This window comes from Equus asinus, chromosome 26 (genome assembly GCF_041296235.1).
Source record: "Equus asinus isolate D_3611 breed Donkey chromosome 26, EquAss-T2T_v2, whole genome shotgun sequence".
NCBI lineage: Eukaryota > Metazoa > Chordata > Mammalia > Perissodactyla > Equidae > Equus > Equus asinus.
The window spans coordinates 27,159,978-27,178,686 of record NC_091815.1 but is presented as its reverse complement, the minus strand read 5'-3'; the positions used below and the strand labels follow the sequence as shown (position 1 = coordinate 27,178,686).

General features: G+C 45.2%; 1 protein-coding gene and 2 long non-coding RNA genes across 5 annotated transcripts in view; 1 reads left to right on the top strand and 2 right to left on the bottom strand.

Annotated features, from left to right (window-relative positions):
* LOC123281330 (uncharacterized) overlaps window positions 1-15,481 on the top strand; it is a 222,573-nt gene extending 207,092 nt beyond the window's left edge. Inside the window, exon 9 of the long non-coding RNA XR_011498598.1 lies at window positions 15,295-15,481. This is a non-coding gene — a long non-coding RNA (uncharacterized lncRNA). The remainder of the gene's footprint in view (window positions 1-15,294) is intronic.
* Window positions 1-18,709, bottom strand: part of LOC106843833 (cell adhesion molecule CEACAM1-like) — a 135,498-nt gene that overhangs the window by 65,016 nt on the left and 51,773 nt on the right. The window lies entirely within an intron of this gene.
* On the bottom strand, window positions 3,460-18,246 carry LOC139042187 (uncharacterized). Its single transcript, XR_011498609.1, has 3 exons — window positions 17,570-18,246; window positions 12,783-12,853; window positions 3,460-8,662 (listed from the first exon to the last, which is right to left on the bottom strand). It is a non-coding gene; the product is annotated as an uncharacterized lncRNA (long non-coding RNA).

Below are 18,709 nucleotides of genomic sequence, written 5' to 3'. Positions count from 1 at the left end.
AAGGAGTAGGTGGGACAGAGTAGACATGTAGGAGGGGCCCAGAAGGATCTGTTGGACCAAGCGATGGAAATCAGGCTCCTTGTCTGCCTCCTCAACCAAAGCCACATTAATGTGTTGTTTCCTCCATCTTATCTGTGTGTACTGATGTCGCCCCCTAGAGTGCCTGAGGAGTTTTGCGGCCAATGTCAGGGACTGCTCCAGGGATGCTGACCAGGCTTCAGAGGGTGTGAGTTGGCCCTGAGCCCTGGACTGATGTGAGCTCTGACTTCCAGGCTGCAGGATCTCATCAGCCTGTCTCTTTGGTCACTGTGGGTCCCCAGGCTGCCCAACTCCATCCTAGTGCAGAGTGAGCCCAGGGAGAGGACAGACATTGTCCAGTGGACTCCTGATCTGATGTCCTGTGCTGCCTGGTGGATGGTTTGCCTCAGAAGGAGCTCTCTGACCCAAGATTTCAAAGGAAGGGCCAAGTGAGTGGTCTCTTGAGGTCTCAAGGACCCTGGGAAGTCTAAGGCCTGGGGGCTGGTGCCTAGAATGACCTGTGTTTCTCCCATCACAGCCCTGGGACATTGTATCTGAGTCATTTTGTTCCTGTCTGTCATCTGCTCGAGGTCGCCCCACAGAGTCCAAGAGCTGGAGCAGCTCCACATGGAGACTCAACCAGGAGATCCGGTGGGTTCTTTTCCTACAGAAGGAGAGGACTCTGTGGGACCTCCAGCCCCTCTGAGAGGGAAGTAAGCGTATGCTGGTTTGCCTGTCTCATCCTAAATGGGATTTTCCTCTTGTTCCCCTGGATGCCTTGGGCTGGTGAGATGTCTTCAAGGGTCCACTTCCAGGTGTCCTCACAGACCAGGGACCCTGGGGATGGGAGTCCCCCCTGATTTCCTTTGTGATCAGGGTAGGGCTCAACTTCCCTGGTGGTTTCTTTACCTGGGGTGGAGAATCCAGAGTTTGGGCCAGATCAGGTCTCTGTGAGAAGAGGAAGGATACAGGCTGCTGGCCCAGGCCCTCGAGGGAGAGAAGTCACTCAGAAGGGAGAGATGAGGAGGGGATGTGTTTTTCTGGGATGGAAGGGGATCTGACCCTTCACTGTTAGGAGGCCCCTGTGTCCCTCTGACTTTACAAGGGGTAAACGCCTGTAGCCAGGACAGCAAGAGGCACTCACTGGCTTCTTCCCATGCTGTGCCAGTGCCCCTCTGTCTACACAGAACATTCTCTGATCCCCAGGTGTCACAGGAGGGTGACAGGCTTCTGTTGTGTGTCTTCCCTCACCCATTTAACAGTGTTTATTAAGCATCTGTTACTGGGTGAAGCTGGATATATGTCCTAGCTTAGGTCTCATCTCAAAGACATTGCCTCTAGAGTGGAGGCTTCTGTTCAGAGTCCCCCTGGACACAAGGAAAGTACCACCCCATCTCATAAGAGATTAATCCTGGTGGCCCATGCCTTGACTCTGCCTCCTGCTGTCCCAACTGGTTCCTTGTCAAACCTCTGTCTCCCATCCTGGCACTAACTGAGGCCTCAGCACTGCCCCCCTGGAACACAGGTCGAGACACTTGGGATGCAGAGCCCAGCACTCCGTCCACCACACGTGACGTTTCTGGTGTCTGAGAGAACGGGCAGGTGATGGGATCAGGGCAGCCATGTAGAAAAGCACCTCTAAGGCTACAGGGCCACCACTTCAGGGACTTCCACATCTCTATGGCAGCATCTTGGAGGGTGGTCATGGGGTCCAGACGCACCCAGGAGCTGGCCCTGAGAGCTGAGCATGGGGTCAATGCTTTCCAGTAGGTATTCAGCTTCCAGAACTTCCTGGTGTTGGAGGATGCAGCAGAGGCAAAGAGTGCAGGGTTCTGGGGATGGTTGGGATGGAGCCACAAGGAGAGTGCAGGACTCTGTGGCTAGGGGCCTTGTACCCACCCATCAGTGCCCCACCAACATGGAGACATCAGGGCACAGTGTCAGCCTGGGGTCAAGCCGCTGTTTTGAGGACCTGGAGCCTTGGCTTGTTCTGCTACTGGTCACAGGCAGTAGGATCTGGGAGAGGGCCTGGGAGCCACCTGTAGTTTGGTATTTGTGGTTTAAAGGGAAAAGGGGGAGTCATTTCTACCAGGTCACAAAATTGTAGAAAGCCTGTTGACAGAAGGACACTCTTACATCATTGTGAAAATGAACATAATTCACTAGATGCTCTTTTAAGGAAAAAGGAATAACTATTTTAGTTTTATCAGTAACTGTGATGCACATTTTGTTCTCTAGTTCATTATTAATGTCACTTTTGTAGTTTTGTATCTTGAGGAAATGGTGAAAGCCAGGAGCTGCCTCTGGTTTCCTATTTGAGATTTAAAGGGAAAGGGGGAGTCATTTCTACCAGGTCACAAAATTGTAGATAGGATATTGGCAGAAGGGCACTCTTAAATAATTGTGAAAATGAACATAATGCACTCAGTTGCTCTTTTAAGGAAAAACAGATAGCTATTTTAGTTTTGTCAATAACTGTGGTGTTTTATTCTTCTACTTCACTGTTAATATTACTTTTGTAGTTCATCTCCTAAGGAAATGGTGAAAGCCGACCAGGATCCATGTTTTAGCGCAGGAATGTGGACTTTATGTGGACTCTCTTATGATTTTAGCTTTCATGCATTGATACAGCTCTTCTGTGAACACTAATCCAACTTCTCTTTGTCCATTTCTTTTTTTTTTATTGAGTTATTGATAGGTTACAATCTTGTGAAATTTCAATTGTACATTAATGTTTGTCAGTCATGTTGTAGGTGCACCACTTCACCCTTTGTGCCCACCCCCCACCCCACCTTTCCCCTGGTATCCACTAAACTGTTCTTGGTCCATAGTTTTAAATTCCTCATATGAGTGGAGTCATACACAGATTATCTTCCTCTCGCTGGCTTATTTCACTTAACGTAATTCTCTCAAGGTCCATCCATGTTATTGCAAATGGAATGATTTTGTTCTGTTTTGCAGCTGAGTAGTATTCCATTGTATATATGTACCACATCTTCTTTATCCATTCGTCTGTTCCTGGACACTTAGGTTGCTTCCACGTCTTGGCTATTGTAAACAGTGCTGCAATAAACATTGGGGTGCACAGGACTTTTGGGATTGCTGACTTCAGGCTCTTTGGATAAATACCCAGTAGTGGGATGGCTGGATCGTATGGTAGTTCTATTTTTAATTTTTTGAGGAATCTCCATACTGTTTTCCATAGTGGCTGCACCAGTTTGCATTCCCACCAGCAGTGTATGAGGGTTCCTTTTTCTCTGCAACCTCTCCAACATTTGTTGCTATTAGTTTTAGATATTTTTGTCATTCTAACGGGTGTAAGGTGATATCTTAGTATAGTTTTGATTTGCATTTCCCTGATGATCAGCGATGATGAGCATCTTTTCATGTGCCTATTGGCCATCCGTATATCTTCTTTGGAGAAATGTCTGTTCATGTCTCCAACCCATTTTTTTGATTGGGTTGTTTGATGTTTTGTTGTTGAGTTGCGAGAGTTCTTTATATATTATGGATATTAAGCCTTTGTCAGATATATGACTTGCAAATATTTTTTCCCAGTTAGTGGGTTGTTTTTTTGTTTCAATCCTGCTTTCATTTGCCTTGAAGAAGCTCTTTAATCTGATGAAGTCTCATTTGTTTATTCTTTCTATTGTTTCCCTTCTCTGAGAAGGCATGGTGTCCGAAAAGATCCTTTTAATGCTGATGTCAAAGAGTGTACTGCCTACGTTTTCTTCCAGAAGCCTTATGGTTTCAGGTCTCACCTTTAGGTCTTTAATCCATTTTGAGTTTATTTTGGTGAATGGTGAAAAAGAATGGTCAATTTTCATTCTTTTACATGTGGCTTTCCAGTTTTCCCAGCACCATTTGTTGAAAAGACTTTCTTTTCTCCATTGTATGCCCTCAGCTCCTTTGTCAAAGATAAGCTGTCCATACATGTGTGGTTTTATTTCTGGGCTTTCAATTCTGTTCCATTGATCTGTGCACCTGTTTTTGTACCAGTACCATGCTGTTTTGATTACTGTAGCTTTGTAGTATGTTTTGAAGTCAGGGATTGTGATGCCTCCTGTTTTGTTTTTTTTGCTCAGGATTGCTTTAGCAATTCGGGGTCTTTTGTTGCCCCATATGAATTTTAGGATTCTTTGTTCTAATTCTGTAAAGAATGTCATTGGGATTCTGATTGGGATGGCGTTGAATCTGTAGATTGCTTTAGGTAGAACGGACATTTTAACTATGTTTATTCTTCCAATCCATGTACATGGAATGTCTTTCCATCTCCTTATGTCGTCATCCAATTCTCTCAGAAAGGCCTTGTAATTTTCATTATATAGGTCCTTAACTTCCTTAGTTAAATTTACCCCAAGGTATTTTATTCTTTTTGTTGCGATTGTGAATGGTGTTGTATTCTTGAGTTCTTTTTCTGTTGGTTCATTACTGGAGTATAGAAATGCTACTGATTTATGCAAATTGATTTTATACCCTGCAACTTTGCTGTAGTTGTTGATTACTTCTAACAGTTTTCCAATGGATTCTTTGGGGTTTTCTATATATAAGATCATGTCATCTGCAAACAGCAAGAGTTTCACTTCTTCCCTCCCTATTTGGATTCCTTTTATTCCTTTTTCTTGCCTGATTGCTCTGGCCAGGACCTCCAGTACTGTGTTAAATAAGAGTGGTGATAGAGGGCATCCTTGTCTCGTTCCTGTTTTCAGGGGGATGGGGTTCAGTTTTTGCCCATTGAGTATGATGTTGGCTATGGGTTTGTCGTATATGGCCTTTATTATGTTGAGGTAGTTTCCTTCTATGCCCATTTTGTTCAGAGTTTTTCTCATAAATGGCTGTTGGATCTTGTCAAATGCCTTCTCTGCATCTATTGAGATGATCATGTGGTTTTTATTCCTCAGTTTGTTGATGTGGTGTATCACGTTGATTAATTTGCGGATGTTGAACCATCCCTGTGTCCCTGGTATGAATCCCACCTGATCCTGATGTATGATTCTTTTGATGAATTGCTCAATTCTGGTTGCCAAAATTTTGTTTAGAATTTTTGCATCTATGTTCATCAGTGATATTGGCCTGTAGTTCTCTTTTTTCGTGGTGTCCTTGTCAGGTTTTGGTATCAGCGTGATGTTGGCCTCATAGAATGTGTTAGGAAGTGTTCCATCTTCCCTAATTTTTTGGAATAGCTTGAAAAGGATAGGTATTAAATCCTCTCTGAAAGTTTGGTAGAATTCCCCAGGAAAGCCATCTGGTCCTGGGGTTTTATTCTTTGGGATGTTTTTGATTGCTGTTTCAATCTCTTTCCTTGTGATTGGTCTGTTCAAATTGTCTGCCTCTTATTAAGTGAGCTTTGGGAGATTGTAGGAGTCCAAGAATTTATCCATTTCCTCTAGGTTACCCATTCTGTTGGCATATAGTTTTTTGTAGTATTCTCTTATAATCTGTTGTATTTCTGCAGAGTCTGTTGTTATTTCTCCTCGCTCATTTCTGATTTTGTTTATTTGAACTTTCTCCCTTTTTTTCTTTGTAAGTCTGGCTAGTGGTTTGTCAATTTTATTTATCTTCTCAAAAAACCAGCTCTTTGTCTCATTAATCCTTTCTACTGCCTTTTTCGTTTCAATAGTATTTATTTCTGCTCTGATTTTTATTATTTGTCTCCTTCTGCTGACTTTGGGCTTCATTTGTTCTTTTTTCTCTAGTTCAGTTAAGTGTGCTTTAAGGTTGCTTATTGGGATTTTTCTTGTTTGTTAAGATGTGCCTGTATTGCGATGAATTTTCCTCTTAATACAGCTTTTGCTGTATCCCATATGAGTTGGTATGGCATGCTATCATTTTCATTTGTTTCCAGGTATTTTTTTATTTCTTCTTTAATTTCTTCAATGATCCATTGCTTGTTCAGTAGTGTGCTGTTTAGTCTCCACATCTGTGTGCCTTTCTCAGCTTTTTTCTTGTAATTAATTTCTAGCCTTATAGCACTATGATCTGAGAAGATGCTTGTGATTATTTCAATTTTTTTAAATTTGTAGAGGCTTGCCTTGTTTCCCAACATATGGTCTATCCTTGAGAGTGTTCCATGTGCACTTGAGAAGAATGTGTATTCAGCTCTTTTGGGTGGAGTGATCTATATATGTCTATTAAGTCCAATTGTTTTAGTTTTTCATTTAGCTCCACTATTTCCTTGTTGATTTTCTGTCTGGATGATCTATCCATTGATGTGAGTGGGGTGTTGAGGTCCCCTACTATTATTGTGTTGTTTTTAACATCTTCCTTTAGGTCTGTTAATAGTTGCTTTATGAATCTTGGTGCTCCTGTGTTGGGTGCATAGATATTTATAAGCATTATTTCTTCTTGATGAAGTGTCCCTTTGATCATTATATATTGTCCCTCTGTGTCTCTCTTTATCTGTCTTATTTTGAAATCCACTTGGTCTGATATGAGAATTGCAACACCTGCCTTTTTTTCCTTGCTATTTGCTTGAAGCATTGTCCTCCACCCCTTCACCCTGAGTCTGTGTTTGTCCTTGGGGCTGAGGTGTGTTTCCTGGAGGCAACAAATTGTTGGATCTTGTTCTTTAATCCATTTTGCCACTCTGTGTCTTTTTATTGGAGAGTTCAATCCGTTCACATTGAGAGTGATTATTGATGCATGTGGACTTAATGCTGTTAATCTGTTGCTCATTATCTTGTTTTCCTGTGTTTCTTTTCCTGTGTGCTTTATCCTACCCATTTAATACTGCAATTTCTTATGCTGGGTTTCTTAGATTTTTCCTTATTTATGATTTGTGACTCTGTTCTGTACTTTATTTTAGTGTCTACCTTGAAGTTTGTATTTAGAATCTCATGTATAATATAGTCTATTCTCTGGTGGTCTCTTACCTACTTGACCAATACTGATTTAGACCCTTTGCTCTTCCCCTCCTAAATAGTTATTTTCATTTTTTATTCCAACTCGTCTTATTCATTTGTAGTTAGAGTGCTAAGATCGTCCTTGTTTTGGTAGTTTCCTTACCTTTACCCTAATGCTATAATTGAACATTTGCTATCCTGTTCTGGTTCTATCCATCGGTCTCCCTAGTCTGTGGATTGTGTCCCCTTTCTCCCTTTTTTCTTTTTTCAAGTATGAGAGACTTCTTGAGGATTTCTTGTAATGGAGGGCTTTTAGTTACAAATTCCCTTAACTTTTGTTTGTCTGGAAAATATTTAATTTCTCCCTCATATCTGAAGGAAATTCTTGCTGGATAGAGTATTCTTGGCTGAAGGCTTTTATCCTTTAAAGCTTTGAATATATCACTCCATTCTCTCCTAGCTTGTAGGGTTTCTGTAGAGAAATCCGCTGACAGTCTGATAGGGGCTCCTTTATAGGTTATTCTCTTTTTTTCCCTTACTTCCCTGAGTATTCTCTCCTTATCATTCCTATTTGCCAACTTTACTACTGTGTGCCTTGGGGTAGCTCTTTTAACATTGACAAATCTAGGAGATCTAAAACCCTCCTCTACACACATTTCTCCGTTGATCCCTAGATTTGGGAAGTTCTCTTCAATAATTTCGTTAAGCACACTTTCTGCTCCATTTTCCTTTTCCATATTCTCGGGAATTCCTATGATCCTTATGTTCTTACTCCTCATTGAATCTATTATCTCTCGGAGATTTTCCTCATTTTTTTAAATTCTTAGTTGTCTTTCTTCCTCTGTCTGGTGCCATTCAGCCTGTCTGTCCTCGATTATGCTAATTTTCTCCTCTATGTTGTCTACACGGGCATTCAGGGAATCCGTATTCTGTTTTATCTGGTCCATTGTGTTTTTCATCTCAAGTAATTCTGTTTGATTCTTCTTTATGATTTCAATCTCTTTTGTGAAGTAACTCCAGAACTCAACTTGTTTCTCTATCTTTCTCTCTACCTCATTGAGTTTTTTTATTATAGCTGCTCTGAATTCATTATCACTTAGTTTACCTAATTCCAAGTCCTCAGGACTTAATTCTGTGTTTTTATTGTTTTCCTTCTGGTCTGGGGCTTTTATAAATTACTGGATGGTAGAGGAGCGGTTTTTTCTCATGGTGGTAGAATTCAGTTGCAGTTACAGCCTGTCGCCACTAGATGGGGGTTGAGAGCGGCATGTTAGCTCTCCGCCTTGGGGCAAGATGGCTGCGCCCACTGGCTTTGCTGGGAGGGGAGTGGCTGTTACTCACACGCGCTGGTCTGGGTTCAGATCAGTTCTGTTCTCTGGTCTCCCAAAGCCCTTGATTTATGGGGTCCCCGCGGACGGAAGCTTTCCCCCCATCAGCGGGTCTCCACTGAATCAGCGGCAGGAGTCCTGGATGATCCCCCGGTCGTGCAGCCCCTCCCCTGCTCCTTCCCGACCAGCACCGCAGCGATGGCAGACTCTAGGGGAGGGAGCGATGTTCTCTCCTACCGTTCCAGCGCCTCCGAAGGTGTAAGCAAAGTTTATGATCTCTGCCTTCTTGGTATTGTAGGTCTCTAACGAGCTGGCATTATTTTTGTTCTCTGAAATTCAGTTCTTCCAATCTTTTGTTGTATTTTGGAGGGGAGAGAATCCTGGGTCAGCTCACCCCACCATTTTGCTCCAAGAAAAAAAAAACTCTTTGTCCATTTCTATTGGTCATCCATGTGGAGAGAGTCACATTTCTCCCTGAAAAAAAAAAAAAGAGTTGGAAATAATCTGATACCAAAAAAAGTGTCCAAATCCTTCTGGGTGATGATGATGGCACTCAAGTGGATGTCTGTTCAAGGTGGGTGAAGGCGACTGTTTTTGAGAACTTTTCATGCAAAATCAAGATCAGAAGGCACCTCCTGCACCTCTCACAATGTTGGGATGGATGAAGGACAGAAATAGAGGTCAGTAATTTAAATATCACATCCAAGAAGGACAACAGATCTTGCCCAGAGTGTGAGAGTGGATGGGGGAACGGTGAGGACACTAAAAAGGCCCTCCTCCCCCTAATGAGGGACCATCAAAGACTCCTGTGCTCCTGAGAGAAGCCCTGGGTTGGGGGTAGAGTTCTATCAGCTCACAGGTACTGGGAATGAAACCCTGACACTTACCAGTCTCTGACAAAGTCCATTTTTGGGGTGGAGATTCACACTTCATGAATGATTCCAAAGTATATGATTCTGAAAATAAACTTCTACGATAAAATTTTCTTCTTAGTAAGATATTTTTTCCTAATGATAGGATGACTTGGCATTCATTGCTAAGATGCCTCTTAAGGTGATAAGAATATCAGAGTAGACTGCTTAATGACATTGCATATAGATTTGTTATCATGTATTTTTTCATTTCAGTGTCTATAATATTTCCCTCGTCTGACTTTGAAGTGTAACCCAGTGGTGTCATTCTGACTTGTGGTTACACCCTTTGAAAAACCGGAGTCTTCCAGCCGATGAACCACACACAGCCATAAGTTAATCACCCCTAAATATGCCGCCTTCTGAACCTGCCATGTCCTTTGTCCAAGGTCAGCCCTAATCTCTCACTTCTCCTGGCCCTTTTGCTCTTCTTCCAGCAGGAACCATCCACTAGAGGGCACTCACACTCCTCCTTGAGCTCTTGGGGCCCTTTCCTATCACCTGAGACAAATGCAAGTGTTTTTACTGCCACAAGCCCTAGCTTTCATATACTGTTTCAGTTTGCTCTGAGTGAAGCTCCTGGGACAGACATCGGGGACCCCAGGGAGGAACATCCCATTGGAGGATGTGGAAGCATGGACCAGTGACCTGGAACCAAACCCAGGGCCTATGTCAGTGGGGAGAAGGATGGTTCCACGTACAGTGAGCAGTGAAGGCTGGACACTCAGGGCCCAGATGCCCCTGCTAAGGTGTGGGCACTGGGGGAAATGGCCATGAGCCTGCAGCCCTGAAGGCCCTGTTACTTAAGATCTGTGCACCTGGACCTTGGCTGGGCTGTTGTGGAATATTCACAGCAAGAGATGAGTCTCCCCAAGTATTTCTGGAAACTTTCTACTGGGAAGAATCAGGAGAGTTGTGTCATTCGCTGTGGCACAGTTTCTCTGAGGACCTGAGGGAGTAGGTGGTGTCCAGGCTTCACCCTCAACTCCTGATCAGGACCCAGGACATGGGGAGTGTGAGGTTCTGCTTGACCCCACCCCTCAGGACACCATTGTTGGGCTGTCTGTGGGGAACTCAGCCTCCCCTCCCTGTCCCTGCAGTTCAGGAAAGGGACCTCAGAGTCCCTTCATGTAGAGTTGGACAATAAAGGGGCACAGGTGAGTTTGGGCAGGTGGATGTGAGGAGAGGCCGTTATTCCTGGAAGTCAGAGAAGTAGAGGGTTGGCAGACAGGAGCACACAGCCCATTGAGGTACTTCAGTGGAATCATTTCCTCTGGAGAATCCAGCCTTCTCCCTGCAAACATTCAAGAACTTCCCAGTTCAGAGCTTCCGGCCAAGGCCCCTCAATTCTGTTCCCTGACCCAGTCCTACAATATCTCTCTGTTCCCATTACACTTGGGCAGCTCTGTTTGAATGTCCAACTTCCCCGATACCCCTAGGTCTTCAGAATGGTCCTTGCTGTCTTGTTCCCAACAATCTGAGGCTGAGTCCCGTCTTCCTGGTCAGCTGGGGGACCAGGCTCTCAGGCTCCATCACCCTGATTATCAATCATCTGCCAGGAGGTGGCGGCAGCTGAACAAAGGAGAGATGTGGAGATAGTTGTGAGCCACCCTGTGTGTCTGCAGGTGGACCTGTTGGGGAGGAACCCAGGAAATGACTGGCATTCCTGCTGATTTAGATGTGGGTAGTGTGTGCCCTGGGGACTTAATAGAGAATGCGTGGGTATTTTCTTATTTTGTGGACAGGCTTTTGAGTTTGGAATTATAGATTTCCCTTGATGTCATCGTCAACCTTGATCCCACCCATTTTGGGTACAGACTGCAAATTCCACACCCTGGAGCAGGATTGGTCTTGAGCTGAGGCACTGGCAGCCTGGCCTGGGGACCCTCTGTATGCACAGCTGCTGCAAAGAGATGTGTTCTCTGTTGGAAATAGTGAGCCCTCCTGGACATAGTACCCAGCTCCCTGGTGCCCTCACTCCTCCCAGCAGGCCCCCCCACCCCTCTGAGCCACCTGCACCTGTCCTCAGCCCTGCCTCAGGCCTCATAGCACTCTCTGAGCTGAGTGCCCTGAGGACATCATCAAGGTCATTTGCTCTCTTTGCTCTTCTCCTGAAGCCTGCCTAGTGCAGTCCAGGACACTGAAGATTCCCTGAGAGACGTGTGCGTGAGTGTGTGTGAGAGAGAGAGATGGGCCCCTACACACATGTGAAATCTCAAGGGCAAGGGAATTGAGAGTCATTTACCAAATATTTATTTTAAATGCACTGATTCATGCATAGGACTTCTACATCTAACAAACAGGGGTTCATGTTGCAGCTTGGATCACTCTTCTTAATCTTCTTGTCTTCCTGATGTTAGAAAGACACACCCATGCCCTTTGCCTGCACCTTGCAGCTCCTCCCACTAGAAGGAAAGCATATCCCCACCCCAGACCCATTTATCTCAGGCTTGGCCATAAGAACATGGAATCCAGAAATTGCCGTCTCAAAAGACACCCCAGGTAATTCTCAAGAACACCAAGAACATGAGAATCATTTCCCTAAACAGTATAATTTGAGAAATTGCACCAGTAGAAGAGATTGTTGCCATATTGTAGGTTACAGGAGATTTACAAATTGGGTTTCCTTATCCTAATCTATAAAACTAAATCAAAATACTCAAGCAATCATGTCATCAATTACTTAGAAGTATGTGGAATCTTAAGAGAGAAAAATATTACCTGCAGCTCTGAACCTCCCTCAAAAAATAGCAGAAAAGGATCAGAATTAAGTTACTATCTTCATTCTCCCACACTGGGAACTTCAGACAAGCAAGTAACTGTTCGGGGCAGCTGGATCAACAGCTCACCTGTGTTTTGGACTAAAGTTAGGACCCAGTCCTAAAGCTGTTGGAACGGGCACTGCAGATGATCCTAGCAGGGCAGGCAGGTATAAATAGCTACTCCAAAGGGAGTCTTCCTGGAGAAAATGCTCGGGTGATTTTAATCTTCGTGACCTTACAACAAAATTAATGGAAACTGGGGTCCAGTCCAAGGAATGAAAGGACCTGGAGACCCGCCCTCTCTGCTCACAGCCACACCCACATCCCTTCAAAACTGGGAGTGGCCAGTGGGCCTGAAGCCTGGGAGGGAGATCTTGCAGGCCTTGGGTGCTGCCCATCCAGAGTGACGTGAGTCTTACAATGTTGACCTGGGCCTTGAACTCTTCAGACTTATAAGGTAGGGATTAATTTGAGTAGGCAATGGGACAGCTAACAGAGGACACAGGCACCTCCTTCTATCATTGAAACTATACTCACTGATTGGTTGTCTGATATTCAAGCAATCAGAAGAACTCTCAGGGCAAACTTCAGCAGGCCCCAGGTGCTGGAAAGGCATCCATCACAGCCCCGAGTGTCCCTGCACCCACTTGTCAGGTGCATCAAGAATGCAAGTCCCAGCACAGCGGTTACGCTCGCACGTTCCACTTCTGCTGCCCGGGGTTCGTCAGTTCAGATCCCGGGTGCGGACATGGCACCTCTTGGCAAGCCATGCTGTGGTGGGCGTCCCACATATAAAGTAGAGGAAGTTGGGTACAGCTGTTAGCTCAGGGCCACTCTTTCTCAGCAAAAAGAGGATTGGCAGCAGATGTTAGCTCAGGGCTAATCTTCCTCAAAAAAAAATAAAAGAATGCAAGGCCTTACCTGCTCTTTATCAAGCTTTTGCCTTGATTGATGTGGGGAGACAGTGGTACCATCTTATGATATGAGAAACACTAGGGAAAAACAAATTGAGGGGTTAAAAAAATCAAGAGCCCCATTTGGACATAAACTACTGAGATGCCTATTAGACAGCTGAAATATTCTGGACGTTTGTTCTAGGGAGGCCTTCCTTGCCCTCCCCACAAAGATGGGATAATTTTTTTCAGTCTCTCTAACCTATTTCCCTGGTCTTTTCACTTTTAAACACCAATATAATAGACTTTTTTATAATTTCCCGTGGTTCCCAGAAGCCTGGCCTTTAACAACACCAACAAAGGCAGCATGATGCATTGAAAAGAACATGCCCTTTGTAGTCATGAAGATGTGTACTCCAATTCTGTCATTGATGCTTTCAACCTCCATGAAACCAGACAAGCTACAAAAGCTCCCTGACCCTGGCATCCTAACACACCCCTCAGGGCTTGATAATGAGAGTGGCCCTGTACAGAGGAAGACCCAGTGTGACACTTGCTAGTAAACAGGTGCTAAGATTGCTTTCTCTTTTCTTTTCTTAAGCTGAAGTTTTCTAACATTGGAATCAGACTGCCAAGCTCTAGCTTCTTTTACTTTTTTTTAAGGTATGCTTTTTTTTTTGGTGAGGAAGTTTGGCCCTGAGCTAACATCTGTTGCCAATCTTTCTCTTTTTGTTTTTCTCCCCAAAGACCCAGCACATAGTTGTATATCCTATTCACAGGTCCTTCTAGTTCCTCTGTGTGGGATGCTGTCTCAGCATGGCTTAAGGAGCAGTGCTAGGTCCGCTCCCATGATCTGAACCGGCAAACCCCAGGCTGCTGCGGTGGAGCACATGAACGTAACCACTACTTCACCAGGCCGGCCTCTAGTTTCTTTTCTTAACTCCTCACCTTTGCTGCCATCAATGTCCCTGTCCCCAGTGGCTACAGCATAAAACTCACATGTCCTCTTTTGGGTGTGCGTACCACTACACGGGTTACCCACAGCACATTCAAGTGTGTCTTTCACCAGCACCAACAAGCATCCACTCCTCCACTCAGGCCAGTCTCTGCTCTGCCCACCTCCCCATTCCCATGTGCCACACCCACTTCCAACTCCAGGCCTCAGCTCATGCTCCTCCCATAACCAGAAAGGTCCTCCTCATTTCTCTTGGAGGGTTCAAATCCTAAACATCCACCAGGCTGAAGTTCCTGTACCATAACCGTCTACCACATGCTGAGGATTCAAGTCCAAATAACATTCAGCTTCCGCCCTCTAGTAATTTAGGGTCTAGTCAAGAAAATCAGACATACTATAAATAAATAACTTGAGGAAATGTAGATTTTTATGGACTCAGACTCAGATCGCATCTAGCTTTGAGTCTCCACTCTATCCCTCGCTTCTGTGAGCCTTTTGCCAAATTAACTTCTCCTCTTCAAAATGAATGTATTAGTAGTATCTAGTTCATAGAATTGTTGTAAAATTAAATAAGATAATGTGTGTAAAGGGCTTAAAAGTGTCTGGAGCACATGGAAAAATGAGAGTCCTCACAAACTGTTAGCTAAAAAGCCTGTGTGTAGCAAGGTTTAGGCACACAGTGTACATCCAAGCACACATTCGTCCACAATCTCACCGACATTGACCACTGAAGACTTTCCTTGAGACCTTAGAGACTGATAAAGTGAAAAGAGAGTTGAAGTAGGAGGTACAACCTGATCGTCTGAAAATGTCAGTCAGACAAAGGTGCTCTTCTGCCTAGCTCTCTTCATGGCTCCCGCTGCTCTGTGACTGAGACCAGAGCTCACTCATGATACAGAGAATGGGAATTTGGGGGTCTGTATCTGGCCTTGTCATAGGTGAACAGGGGCCATCACGAGTCTTATCTAAGTCATATGGGAAAGGGAGCTTCCTGGCAGTAATCTGTTTCTGGAACATAGAAGGTTGGGCCAGTTCCTAACCATCGCTGTTTTCCAGGAGCACAGGGCACAGGTAAAGTTCCACACTGTCACTCCTGTACTTGTCTGTCACAGCTCTTAGCCTACTTTGCAATTAAATATTTGTGCTGCTATTAACTGTTTTCTACCTCCCTCAGTCAACTACAAGTGCCTGGAGGGGGAGCGAGGTTTCAGCTAAGTATCCTATGCTCGACCTCTAGTGCTGAATCAAGTAATAAATCCTCATAAGTGCCTGTGGAATGCATGAATATGCACTTTCCAACAGCCTCAGCCAGTCCAGGTCAACAGGCATCACTGTTTCACTGATCACATAGGCCAGCTCTGTCCACTAGAAACATAAGGCAAGCTACATGTGCAATTTTAAGTTTCCTAGTAGCCATGTTATGGGTTGAATTGTGTCCCTCCCTCCCCAAATTCATATATTGTGGTCCTAACCCCAGTACCTCACAAAGTGATATTGTTTGGAAACAGTCACTGCAGATGTGATTGGTTAAGATGACGTCACTAGGAGGCCCTAACCAGTATGACTGGTGTCTTTATATAAACAGGAAATTTGGACACAGAGACAGAGACTCAGGGAGAATGCCATGTTTATGCTGCCAGAAACCAAGGAACACCACAGAAGCCAGGAGAGAGGCCTGGAACAGATGATTCCTCACAACCGACCCTGTTAACACTTGATCTCAGACTTTCAGCCTCCAGGACTGTAAGACAATAAATTCCTCTTTGTTTTAAGACACTCAGTTTGTGTGATATTGTTATGGCAGCTGTAGCAAACTAATACACTACACTTAAAAAGTAAAGTAAACAGATGACTTTATTTTGTTTTATTTAAAATATTATAATTTCAATATGTGACAAATAAAATTATTAATGAGATATTTACACTCTTTTTCTCATTACTAGTCTTTGGAACCTGGTATGTGTTTTACACTTCAGCACATGTCCACTCGGACTCGCCCCATTTCAAGTGCTCAGTAGCCACACGTGGGCAGCGGCTCCCACCTAGGACAGTGATGAACTGAAGGGTCACCTGCCAGAACTCTCAGCTCATGTTCTCACCTAGACATGCATCTTGGGAGGATTCTCTCCCCATCATGCAAAGCTGTTCTTCTTGCTCAGTTGGGATATAAATTAATTTTTTCAGACGCCTGCTGCTTACCACTAGGGCCAAGACCCTACATTTTTCAGTTTTCTCACTTGTCTTTATAAATCCATGAAGGCAAAATGCAAGGTGATATGAGAAGAACTGTAGAAGTGCACCATGACCCAGAGGGTCACTGGGACAGAACTGTTGACTAGAGTCACAGGGCACAGCCTGCCAGGGGTGCTGGCATCTTCCAAGAGCATCTACTGTGTGCCAGGTATTGTGCTGGGTGCTTGACACAAGGAGGTGCATGCACTCCTTACAACAGCCTTATGAGGCAGGTACTCTTATTGCACCCATTTCACAGAGGAGCAAAGTAAGGCTCAGAGATACCATTACCTGCCCATGTCACCCAGCAACCAGTGAGTAAGGAGCTGTAAGGAGCTAGACTGACACGTGTGCCTCTAGGGATTCACTTGACTCCTTAACAAGGAAAACCCCACTGCTCAATGTCCCATCTACCCAAAATTCAAATCCTTCCTCCATTTCAATATCCTACAATTAAAAAATTAATTTAAAATAAACCATATTCAACTTGAATAATTTTCTGAATAATATGAACTGCATCTACTTTCGAATATACAATTCTTATTACACAAAAAATAGTGCTGATTTGCTAGAGGTAGAAATTAAGGTGAGTTGGCTGTGCTTTAAAATTCTTAAAATGTTGAAAAATGGGGGGAAAAATGGATCCCTGAAGGGGTGCGAATTTTAGCTGCCTGAGGGTCCTGCCACCCACCCAAGGCTGGGAATCTCCTCCACTTCCTGAGGGCTGTCCGGTCTGCTGATCTCCCCACCCCAGGCTCGTAGGCCAGCCCCTGGACTGGGGTATGACCCCCACAGGCCTATGTTGAAAGTCTGGAAAGAATCTAGAACCGCTGGACTCCTACCTGAGGGCCCAAGGGATTTAAGTGGTGCTTTTGGGACTGAAAATCATGACATGTGGCAAGACTTCTGAGTTATTTCCCAGGGTGCCTTTCTGGGACAGGTTGTTTGAAAAGCTAAATCCTATAGTTCCCAGGACTCTGAGATGGCCTGGGGGACCAGAACTCCTGGGGTTTCCAGATGTGGACAGTGGTGGAAAATCAAGTCTTTGTGGTAGGGTCCAGGGATGGACAAGGGGCAGAACCAGGAAGGTGATCTCTGCTTCCCTGAGTGCCCAGGCCATGGGCCCTATACTCCTGCAGGACTTCTGGTGTGCCAGGCTGTCCTTTCTGGCCACCCTGGACAGGTGCATGAGGGGAGGGCTTCATTAACCTGCTGTGGGCACCAAGTTCATGTGGGACTTGTACCTTTTCAGCTCCAGGAAGGAGTTGAGCCATGAGGAGGTGCTCAAGCACAAGTCTCAGAAGAACAGGGCTGTGTCCCTCCCCACCAGCCCCATCATGCCCAGCTCCTTCTGGTCTGAGTCGAAGTGGTCCTCTGTCTCCCTACCTGTGGAATGTATGTGGCCTGAGTTGGTCTCTTCTCTTTCTGGGCCCCTTCTCAACACCCAGAACTTCAGGTATCTGTGCCCCCAGGGACCCAAGAATATCTGATCGCTTCAGTAGGATCTCAGATTCCTCTCCTCAGCCCCTCCTCCCTCAGACCCAGGAGACTGGGCTGTAGCCCCTGTTCCTGCAGGACCCAGGCATCCAAGCACCGCCAGGCCCCCAGCTCTGTGGGTGTGGCCTTACCAGCATGGGCGCTGACACACTTGGAGAGCACTCTGAGGGGCAGCAGGGGGTCCACGAGGCTCAGGAGGCGGGAAGGAGAGGCGGTAGACTGCAGCATTATGGCCAGGTAGGCTGCCATGATGCCATCTGGCACCTGTACTCCGTAGTCTGCTGCCCGAAGGGACACGGTGAAGCAGAGGTTCCCGCCTGCACTGTCCCCTGCGAGGCATATCCGTTCGCCTGTGGAGCCTGGTTTGAAGGAGGGGCTTGGTCACGCCTGGCAGGGAGGAACTCGAGCTCTGGGCCAGGAGCCCTGGGCTCTCAGACCTGGGGCTTGGGAGTCCCAAGCCCGAGGTCTAGCCAACTGCAATTTTAGGGACTGGCAGACTGAGGGAAGGATTTGGACCCATCTGGAGGACAGTGGTCAGAGGATCAGGCCGACTTAGGACATGGAGAGGCCCAGAGATCAGGAAGCCCTGGGGAAGCTTGCAAGGCTGGAGGTCAGAAGCAAGGAGGGTGGTGGTGGGACAGGAGAGACTAAGGGCCATTTTGGGAGGGAGGGGCACCTGAGGCCAAGAGATAGAAGCCCAGGGTTTAGGCTGACAGCACAGAAGGGCCACAGGCACTGTGCCCTGGTATGTGGCACCACTCTCCTCTGTGCTTCCTGTTGAGGCAAAATAACCAATAAAAATTCTATAGATAAGAGAAATAAGGTGAGTTTTACTTGACCCAGAGTAAGGATTATAACCCAGGAAGGCCTTAGAAAGCATGCCTGGGAAGCATGGTTTTCAGTACATTCATAACTTTTAGAACAAAGAACACGCATTAAACACACCCAGGATAGATTTTCATCAAAGTTTCAAAGAGGTATTTAGCTGCAAATTAACAGGTCAACATGACCCTGGTGTCTGGAAAGGGACTAATCTGGGCATTAAAAATAGGGCCTTCCAATAAGGCTGAAGAGGGGAAGTATGCATTCTTATTTTAAGAGATTGTATTCTTTAATGGTTAAGCAGATATCCAAAAAAAAAAAAAAAAAAACCCACTATCTTCACAGTAGAGAAACCTGGCAGACAACACTTAACCACGTGTTCAAAGTTAACATCACTGGTAATGAGAGTTATTGATATCATGGGTCCTCTGATGGGATGCACCGAGAAG